The sequence below is a fragment of the Rattus norvegicus genome, chromosome 9, assembly GCF_036323735.1.
Source record: "Rattus norvegicus strain BN/NHsdMcwi chromosome 9, GRCr8, whole genome shotgun sequence".
Classification (NCBI taxonomy): domain Eukaryota; kingdom Metazoa; phylum Chordata; class Mammalia; order Rodentia; family Muridae; genus Rattus; species Rattus norvegicus.
In genome coordinates this window covers 19,239,988-19,249,509 of record NC_086027.1, presented here as the reverse complement: position 1 = coordinate 19,249,509, position 9,522 = coordinate 19,239,988, and the positions used below count along the sequence as shown (strand labels likewise).

Sequence of the window (9,522 nt, the reverse complement as noted above, 5' to 3'; positions counted from 1 at the left end):
CACGTAAGATAGCAGTCCCAAGCTTTGTGGTTCCCTAGGTCACCTCAACTTCTGACCTATTGGCTACAAAGCTGTGGCTTCCGGAGGGCATGGTTCAGAGAAAAGACCGTGGGGCAGCGAGCGTGCCGCTGCATGGATGATATCACTCTGTTCTTGGAATGTGTTGCCTTCTTGGATCACCGTGCCTATCCTCAGCCGTGATTAAGAATCACAGCCTTGGCATCTTGAGTCTCATTGCAATTCTTCCCCTGGGCGTGACGAATGGAAAGCCCAACCAACCACGTGATCGCTCTCTATCACGTGCTAGGAGGACGTCATCACGTTGAAGATGCGCTGCCCAGGCTCCTGGGGATTGCTCACGCAGGGCCTCCAGAGAGACTGGATGACCCCCAGTGGGGTGAGGCTGTTCCGTCCAATGTAGGAAACAGGCTCGAGTGCTGTCTTACATAGGACTTGTCTCTGTTCTGGACATTTGTGACTTCTCGCCAGGCCAGGATTTCTCGTCCTGCTTCCAGGGTGAGAGCCCCAGCTGGAGGTAATTAACCCGCAGGCAACAGAAGGCAGCCTTGTGCGTGCTGGTCTTGCATGCAAGAGGGATTCAGAGGCTTAGAACCTATGTCCGGGAGATGGCTCAGCAGATCAGGATCTGGGGTTGAAATCCAAAGCACTTGTGCCTCTGATCCTAGTGCTGGCTGCCACCTGATAGCAGGTTCTGCAGGAGGCCCCATCTCAAAAGAAGAATGCCTGCAAAGGCATGGCCTGGACTCAGTGGGGACTCGGAGGGCGGGCCCCGGGGATGTGATCCTCCTCTCTCTGGGGCTTCTCAGGCTGGGTACTGACGCTGTGAACTGGGTAATTCTTTGGGGATTTGTGTTGATGAGGATGGTAGATGCTATCTCTCTGTCTGTCTCTCTCTCTCTCTCCTCTGTGTGTGTGTGTGTGTGTGTGTGTGTGTGTGTGTGTGTGTATTGTTTTGTTTGAATGTGAGTGACTTTGATATTGGAGTGTCTTCTTCAATCACTTGCCGTCTCTCACCGAGCCTACAGCTTACCATTTTAGCTAGCTAGCCAGCATATCTCAGAATCCGCCTCTACCTTGTCCCAGACATGCGCTGTAACATCCGGTTTTTTATGAGTCCTGGCCATCGGACTCAGCTTCTGATACTTAAACAGGAAACACTTTACTGAGAGCCTCCTTCTCCCAACCCCTCCCCCAAACCCCCGCTTCTGTTTTTGTTTTGTTTGTATGGTGTTTGAGATGGGATCTCACCAGTTCTGGCTGTCCTGCAGCCTGGCATCAAACTTGTAACAGCCTGCCTTCTGCCTCCTGAACTCTGGGATTGTATGCATGCACTACCACATCAGGTCCTGACAGAGAATTCTTAAGAGATAAAAGCTGTTGTGGTAACCACAAGATACTTAGCAGCACTCTAGCAGAATTGTCATTTCTGGAATCACTAGGAAGAAAATCCAGGCTGAGCGTGGTGGCCTGCACCTTTAGTCCCAGCATTTAAGAGGCAGGGACAGGGCCATCTCTGTGATTTAGGGTCAGTGCCAGACTAGTCTGCATAGTGAGACCTTGCCTTAACAAACCTCAACACCAACACCACCAAAAACAAAAATGGAAAGCAGCCAGAGTGATCGATGTCTGTCTCTGGCTTACACAAACACAGGCATGCAGGCAAGTAGTGCAGTGGGGTCAAACAAAATGGCGTCACACAAGATTAAGAAGCTGTTGGCAGAGTAGAACTCGACACTCTCCTTAGCACACGGCTTCAGAGGCCCAGCCAGGGTAGGGTATGGGATGGGAAAGGATTTCAGGTAAAGGGTCTGCAGTAGGCCTTCTCTTCCTTCTCTCCTCTCTCGGGGGGAGCAGAAACCCAACCTGGATCTGTATCCTTCCTGCAGTCTGCTGATGTCCCTGGTCATAAAAGATAATCCTCATGGTTCCTCTCCAGCTCCTGGAGTCCTATCCCCCACACCCCCGCTCTCTTCTCTTCCTCTAGGGTAAATGAGAGGAAACCCACATGGGGCCCAGTGCTTTCTACAGCAGTACTCGGCCCCAGATGTCTTCTTTGAGAAGCTCGTGTTTTCAATTACCTCCTAACACACCTCCAGGGAGCCCAGCCAAGCACGAGGATTAGTAGAATAATGAGTTTAAATTATTGAGGGTTTTTTCCCCCCTCCGTCTCTATTCTGTGGCAATATTGAATCTAATCCAGGTCCAGATGTACTGGGCGATACATGACAGGTCATGGCTAATAAGCCAGCTCAGTTTCAAATTAATATGCAAATTCCCGTGGAGCTGAGGAGTGAGCTGGGGACAGCAGGGAAGGGGACTGTGCAGGGAAACAGGCAAAGGGAACAGGCGTCCAGTCCCCCAGCCATTCCCCTGGAGTCTGATTGGAATGTTCCTAGGAGACCGGGAGGAGATGGAGAGGAGGGAAAGTCCTCTTCGATGAGCAGAGCCCCCTATCGAATGTCTCCCTCTGCAGGGATGTTTCAGGTTCTCCGTGCTGAGGAAGTCAATGGCTCCACAGTGTACTGAGCACAGGGTTATGGCTGCAGAGCAGAAAGCTGGCAAGACTTGGGAAGACAAGACTGCTATCTTCGTGGCAAGTGGAGGGGAGCAGAGTCTGTCCACAACATCACTTGTTTATTTATTGTATGTGTGTGTGTGTGTGTGTGTGCGCACACACGTGTGAACAGTTTGCAGGAGCCAGTGCTCTTGCACAACATTGGCCCCAGAGAATCAACTCAAGTTCTCAAGCTTGGTAGCAAGCAGCCTCTCTCTGCTGAGCTACTGTAAAACCTGTAAAGACTCCACTTCATTTTGTTTTGTTGTGAGGCAAGGTCTCATGTTGCCTAGCTTGACCTTGAACTAGTTGCCTCTGTTGCATCTCGGATTCTTCAAGAGTCTCTGGCTGGGTACTGGCCTGAGAGTGCTCATTACCAATAGCTGCTGGGCTCACAGTTGAATTCGTCAGTGAATGGCAGGTTCATGAATATGCAGTTCAACATGAGCACATGGTATGTGCCACCCTTTGCAATATGTAGTCCAGATGGGCCGCATCAAGACGTCCACATGGCTAAAGGGGAAACTGGGTCAGGATGGGATTGTCACGGGCATTTCGTAGGGAGGTGAGTCGTGGGTGCTTCAGTCTGCCTGGTGTTGGCTCTCTCTTCTAGCCCCATTCATCTGCTTGCTGCGGGAAGCCAGGCTGAATCCCCTGAGCCTTGTTTGAAGAAACTCATGATTGAGTGGCCCTCTGGCAGACTAGCCATAGGGACAGAAGGGGAGACTAGTAGCAGATGGCCCCAAATTGGTGAGGAAGGGATCCGTGAGTCTCCGGCTGGGGGATGGGCCCCGTGTGCAGACCTTGTGGGTCAGGCTGATATCTGCTATGGTTCGTTAGGCAGGGCTGGTTCCACAGGCTTCCTGTTCTGTAGTCACTGAATCTTCACGTTGGGCCCCTTAACGCTATTTACCCTCCTGTCTTTTCCCTTCTCAGAGCTGAAGTCATGGCTGTCATTATAGCTCTCTCTGATTAAAGGGGGATGGGGGCTTGACAGGGGCTGGGAGGGAGCTGTGTCTCAGGGGGACGGATACCCAGAGAAGCAGCAGGGAGGTGGGGTGGGGTAGATTCTCCCCCGTGCAGTGCAGTGCAGTGCAGCAGTGTGGCTGGGACTTCCAGCCCATATAAAAGACGTACAATCCTGACATTTTAATTGTAAGCCATGCGCCTAGATTGGGCAGATCTAGGGCTGTACTAACTTGTTCCCCAGCTACAAAACCCCTTCCTACTTGGAGTTTCTCCCAGCCATGTGGTTCTGGTCCATCGTGGCTTCTTTCTCCTCTCCCCCTGTCCTCTCTCCTTCCCTTTCTACCTGACACCCTCTCTCACTCGAGACCCCAGTCCCACCTTTCCTCTCCACTGCCTAATCACAGACTCTGGCCTTTTATTGATCAGTTAAAATGGGGAGAAGGTTCACATGGCATCACCTGAGTACAAGATGGTCTGCTCACTGGGGGCAGACCCCTTTGGAGGAACTAATATTCACATCAGAATACAACACCATCAGGCCAACCCTGTAGCAGCAGCACATGTGACTGACTACTCCAGTCCACATGCATGGTTATTAAATTGAATGCAATTAAAACTTCAGGTCCAGGGGCTGGGGATTTAGCTCAGTGGTAGAGCACTTACCTAGGAAGCGCAAGGCCCTGGGTTCGGTCCCCAGCTCCGGAAAAAAAAAAAAAAAAAAAAAAAAAACTTCAGGTCTGGGTACTGGAAGGATGGAGCAGTCTGCAACATATTTGCTAAGTAAGCAGATGGACCTGCATTTGGATCTTCAGCATCCATGCAAAAGCAAGCCACCAAGTGCCAAGAAAGCAGAGACAAGAGGATCCCCAGGATTATTAGTCAGCCATTCTAGCCAAGCGCCGAGCTATAGATTCAGTGGGAGAACTTGTCTCAATAAGTTAAGGTGACAGGCAACCGAGGAAGATAGCAAATGCCCTCTGGCTCCATGCTCCTGGGCATACATGTGCACATATGCACACACATGTGCACACATGCACATGTAACTTCAGTTGGCAGTCCTAATAACCTCCATACTATTGAGGAAGCACATGCGGCCTCTCACTGTGGCTTTAGCAAAGTGAGGTTACTACATCCTCACTGAAAGCTATTGGACAGCTCCCTTTCTGGGGCTTATTCCTGGTTTGGTCCTGACCCTCAGGCTTACAGATCTATCTGACCCACTCACCAAAGCTTAGCAAATGGAAGACCCTTTTCTGTTAACCTCCCACTCTGTATATTCTAGTAACTCTTTAGACCATGCAGCTGGGGCAGGATTATGGGCAGCTGTTGGGGACAGAAGGGAGGCAGTTGATGCTGTCTCAGATGGATATAATGACCCTTCCCATCCCCTTCTGTGAGGAAATGTTAACCTGTGCCACCTCGTGAGTATCTAATGCAGATAATCACAGCTTCTCTGATTTCATGATGGCAGCTGTCCCATCATGAGGACAGAATCCCACGACACCCCAGGTGCACTACTTCCTAACATGACCACCACGTCTAGTAGAGCCACCAACTAGAGACCAAATGTTCTGTACATGAGCCTGTGCAAGGAGACCAGTCCAGGTCTAAGCTCTACTAGGAATCAATGGATGCACCTGCCCCAGGACACAGGAAACCCACAGAGAGGCAGAAACCTGAGTGTTGACACACTCCGAGGCCGGGACATGGACACATCTCTTCCCTTCTCCGGACCTCATTCCTCGAAGCTAGAACACACAATATTTCAGAGACACACCTTAAGTCGTACAATGCAACTCCATCCTTCCCCACAAGTCACACCATCTGTCTTGGGGATATTCATTCAGGTCACAAGCTCCAGGGCTGAATCCCTCCCTTTGCCGAAGTTTCAGGGACATGAGGCTTTTTTTGTCCCTGTCACCTCCCTCTCCCCAGTAGTATTGACTAAGTGCCCACGAAAACTTTGCAAAGAGCCCCCTTCTGTCAGGTCCTGTCACCAAGAGGAGAGGCAAATTTATGTGGAGCCAAGATTAATCTTCCTTGTCCTTTCCCATCCTGTCCATGTCGGTTCACAGGATGTGTGAGCTGAATGCAGGCAGGAGGGGTTGTAGAAAGGACTAGCAACTAGACGGTCAAAGCTTTGCCAGAGATCCTGTGGATAGCAAAATAGGAGCCCTAAACAGGTAAAAAGTGGGGCTTTTAATTACAATGAACTAAATTTAAATCCTGACTATGCTGCCTCTAAACTTGATCTTTTTGAGCAAGTCCTCGGTTTGCTCATGCGAGCCCAGCACGGTAAGCTGGTTTTATTAGGATAGGTAAAGGGACTGAAACTCGGGGGGCCACAGGCTGCAAGAGACAGAGTTCTCCCAGTTGGAAGTCGCAAAAATGAAGAAGGGATTTTGAAGGATCACAATCAAAACAGAGTCAAAGGAGATGCTCAGCGGCCATGAACAGAAGGAGCAGGAAGCAGGAGCACTCAGGGAGTCCAACCAGCAGGAGCACATTGTCTTCAGGAAGTTAACTCTTAGTAATGCTGCAGCTCCAGAGGTTGCAGGGATGCCCCGACCAGCAAAGTGCCTGCTGTCCACTCATGAGAACCTGAGTTCCACCCCCTGAAAGCCATACAATAAAGGGACGACACACATTTGTAATCCCAATCCTGGAGAGCCAGTAACAGAAGGACAACTAGTGCTTACTGGACAGCCAGCCTAGCCAGAGACAAGCGCCAGGAAAGTGAGAGACGATGACCCCAAAAGGATTACAAAGTTGAGCACAATAGAGGAAGATACTAATGGTTGACTTCTGGGCTCCACATGCAGACAGACAGACAGAAACAGACAGACAGGCAGACAGACAGACATACAGACAGAGACAGACAGGAAAGAGAGAGGGAAGGAAGGAGGGACGGAGAGAAGAAGGAAAGAAGACAGCTCCAAAGAGTCCTAGAGCCAGCTATGGTCCCAGGAGCCCTGCCCCTCCTGGGCAACTGAATCTTCCCTAGCAACCGGAAGTAGAAATGCCACCTTCCTTAATGATGGCCAATGGCCAGGTCTAGTCTCAATATTTGCTCATGAAAGGAGCCTGAACCCTAGAGGTGTGGACAATGAACTTTTCAGCTGCTGTGTGTGAGGCTTGGACTCGCTAAAGCAGCATTCTCCTCCCAGCATGCATAACTTTAACAAGCTAATGGATGATTAATGGCTCTTATCCCCCACCCCCCATTTATCACCAGCAATGAGAGTCACGGGTTAGAAGCACACTTCAGAAAAAAAAATCGCAATCCATACTTAGTGTTCGTTCATTGATTCTCTTGAGCTTTCTTTATACACTCTGATCATCAAAATACACGATTTGCATCTTAGATGCACCTGCAGGTGCTTCCTGTTTTCTTAGAATGCCAAGAAAGCCGACTCCCACTGATATGATATCTAGTGCTTTAACAGTGACTCACAACCGCTGGTCACGCCAGCCCCAGCAGCCCAGTGCCCTCTCCTGGCCTATGTGGGCAACTGCACTCATGTTCACACACCCACACACAGACATATAGAGATACCCATAATTTTAAAATAAAAGTAATAATTAAAACAGAACTGGAAGGTTTCCAGAAGGAGACGTTTGATTCAATATGTAGCAGGAAGAGAGACTTGGGAACCAAGTGTGTACTTCGGTGGCTTCTGAAAGATCACGTAAGATACAAGCTGCCATACATCTGTGGCAGCTTTGGGTGTGGCATGATCGTAAGTGTGCACAAAGACTTAGTCATGAGGTGTCAAGACTGTAATCATGTAAAAAACAAAAAAGGCTGTCACTTAATATCTGAAGCCAAAAGCCATGCCCAAGAGACTCTGTTTAATTCAACTTCTCGAAGCCTTTTGTATGGCCTGTCCTCACGCAGTTAAGCTTATGGTCATGGATGCATATATAGGTATTAAAAGGCTAACATAAAATAATCCAAACCACATTAACATCAAAAAGTATAATCATAGCTGTGACCAGTTCATTATACAGAGACCATAATTCTCACTACAGCAAATTGGTGTCTGATTGAGCAACCCTCAAAGTTACCACTGACTGGTGGGTTGTAAGCAGTGTGTTCAATGAAGCACTTTATCACTGATGGCTTAGACCAAGATGCACTGTCACTGATGGACCATACAAGTTTAAAACTGGCCTTGTAAGAAAATCCATCTTCATCTAGAAGTGTACGGTCTTCACTCTTAAATTTGGTAGATGGTTCAGAATGGTTTGTGTGTCCATATGAAAAGGGACAACCAATACCTCTTGTGATGGACCAACCAGTGCCTGTTGTAATAGACCAACCTATGCCTGTTGTGTCAACCTATGCCTGTTGTGTCAACCTATGCCTGTTGTGATGGATCAACCTATGCCTGTTATGTCAACCAGTGCCTGTTGTAATGGACCAACCAGTGCCTGTTGTGATGGACCCAAACAAGTGGGAAGTAAGATGTATGGCTGTGAACTTTTAGAACTCTATGGACAAGTAGAAAATTTTCAAAACCTTGCAAAGAGATTATCAGTCATTTAGAAAGGGTCGAGAAATGAAATGCCTATGGATTCCTCCACAGCAAGTGGAAGCTATAAAGAAACAACCAAAAACTTCTGAAGGGAAATTATTGTCGGAGGAGAATTCTACACCCAGCCACTGATCACCTGTCCGTAATTTCCTGACACCCATCACCTATGGGTAAGGGCCAAATGGCATCTTCACGTGTGCAGTATCAATCTTATTTTCCTTGAGTTGCCTTTGAGTAATGTGCTAGAGGAAATAGTCCACCAGAATAAGAGAATAAACCATAAAAAAAATGAAACAAAGAGGAGGAATCCCATTGTTGGAGACAGATAAAGAAAATCAAGGAAGGTCCCAGAACACAGCTGCTTGGCTGCACCTGCAGAGCAGCGAGTCCAGCTGTGGTTCCCCAGTGTGGCTCACAGATGAGGTGCCCCAGCTGCACCCGCAGAGCAGGGAGTCCAGATGTGGCTCACAGGTGTGGCTCACAGATGTGGCTCACACAGGTGCCTCAGCTGCTCACCTTTTCTGTCCACAGTTGGGAATTCCCGGTGAACTAACTGTCTGTGTCACCTCTGTGCCCTGATTCCCAAGGCCTTGCTAGCTCAGTTGTTCATCTTGGAGTGTCTAACTTGCCTTTTCCGCCAGTAGTGTAGCAACTGCTTTGAAGGATATTACTCAGTTTTGGAATGCTTCCCTTTGCAAGTGAAAAGTAAAACTGATGATTAAACAAAATGATAAGGGGACAGAGCAAAGTGTCAGTGGGCAAGGGGCTTGCTCCACATACTTGAGGACTAAGCCAAAACCGATAGGTCTCATGTAGTTTGTTTACCTATAATTCTAGTGCCAGACAAGTACAGAGACACAGGGCAGGCTGGCTAGCTAGACTAGTCATATTAATGGGCCCTGGGTTCATCTGACTCTGCCTCAATGAATAGGATAGAGAGTGATTGAGGAAGACTCTGATGCCTTTACACATGCACATACATGCACACATAGATGAATACTACGCACACATGAAAACAAACTGAATGATACAGCGATTACCTCTGGGGGTCAAGGACACACACCCCTAGCAACTTTAGGGCATTGGTTCCAGGATCCCCTTTGGACCTTGAAATCAACAGATGCTCAAATCTCTTGTATACATGGTACAGAATTTGCAGATAACTCACCCCTCTCCTTCATAGCTTTGAAATCACCTCTGGATTTATTACAATGACCAGCACAATGGAAAAGCAATTAAATAGCTATAATGCTGTATGGTTTGCCTGGGGACATGGCTTGGAGGTTAAGAGCACTAGGTACAGGAACTAGGTTTGAGTCCCAGCGTACCTGTGGTGGTTTGCCTGCAACTCCAAAGCCAGGAGATCAGTGCTCTCATCTGGCCTCTGTGGGCATTGCATATACATGCTACGAAGATGCACGCAGGCAAACACATAAAATA

The 9,522-nt window shown here is 48.5% G+C and overlaps 1 long non-coding RNA gene across 6 annotated transcripts in view; it reads left to right on the top strand.

Annotated features, from left to right (window-relative positions):
• Nucleotides 1–327: 327 nt before the first annotated feature.
• Nucleotides 328–9,522, top strand: part of LOC134480335 (uncharacterized) — a 31,411-nt gene continuing 22,216 nt past the window's right edge. For 5 of the 6 annotated variants that reach the window (XR_010054696.1, XR_010054695.1, XR_010054699.1 and 2 more), the window contains exon 1: nucleotides 338–535. This is a non-coding gene — a long non-coding RNA (uncharacterized LOC134480335). Of the gene's footprint in view, nucleotides 536–2,494; nucleotides 2,665–9,522 lie in introns of all 6 variants that reach the window. The other variant, XR_010054697.1, reaches the window with a different exon arrangement.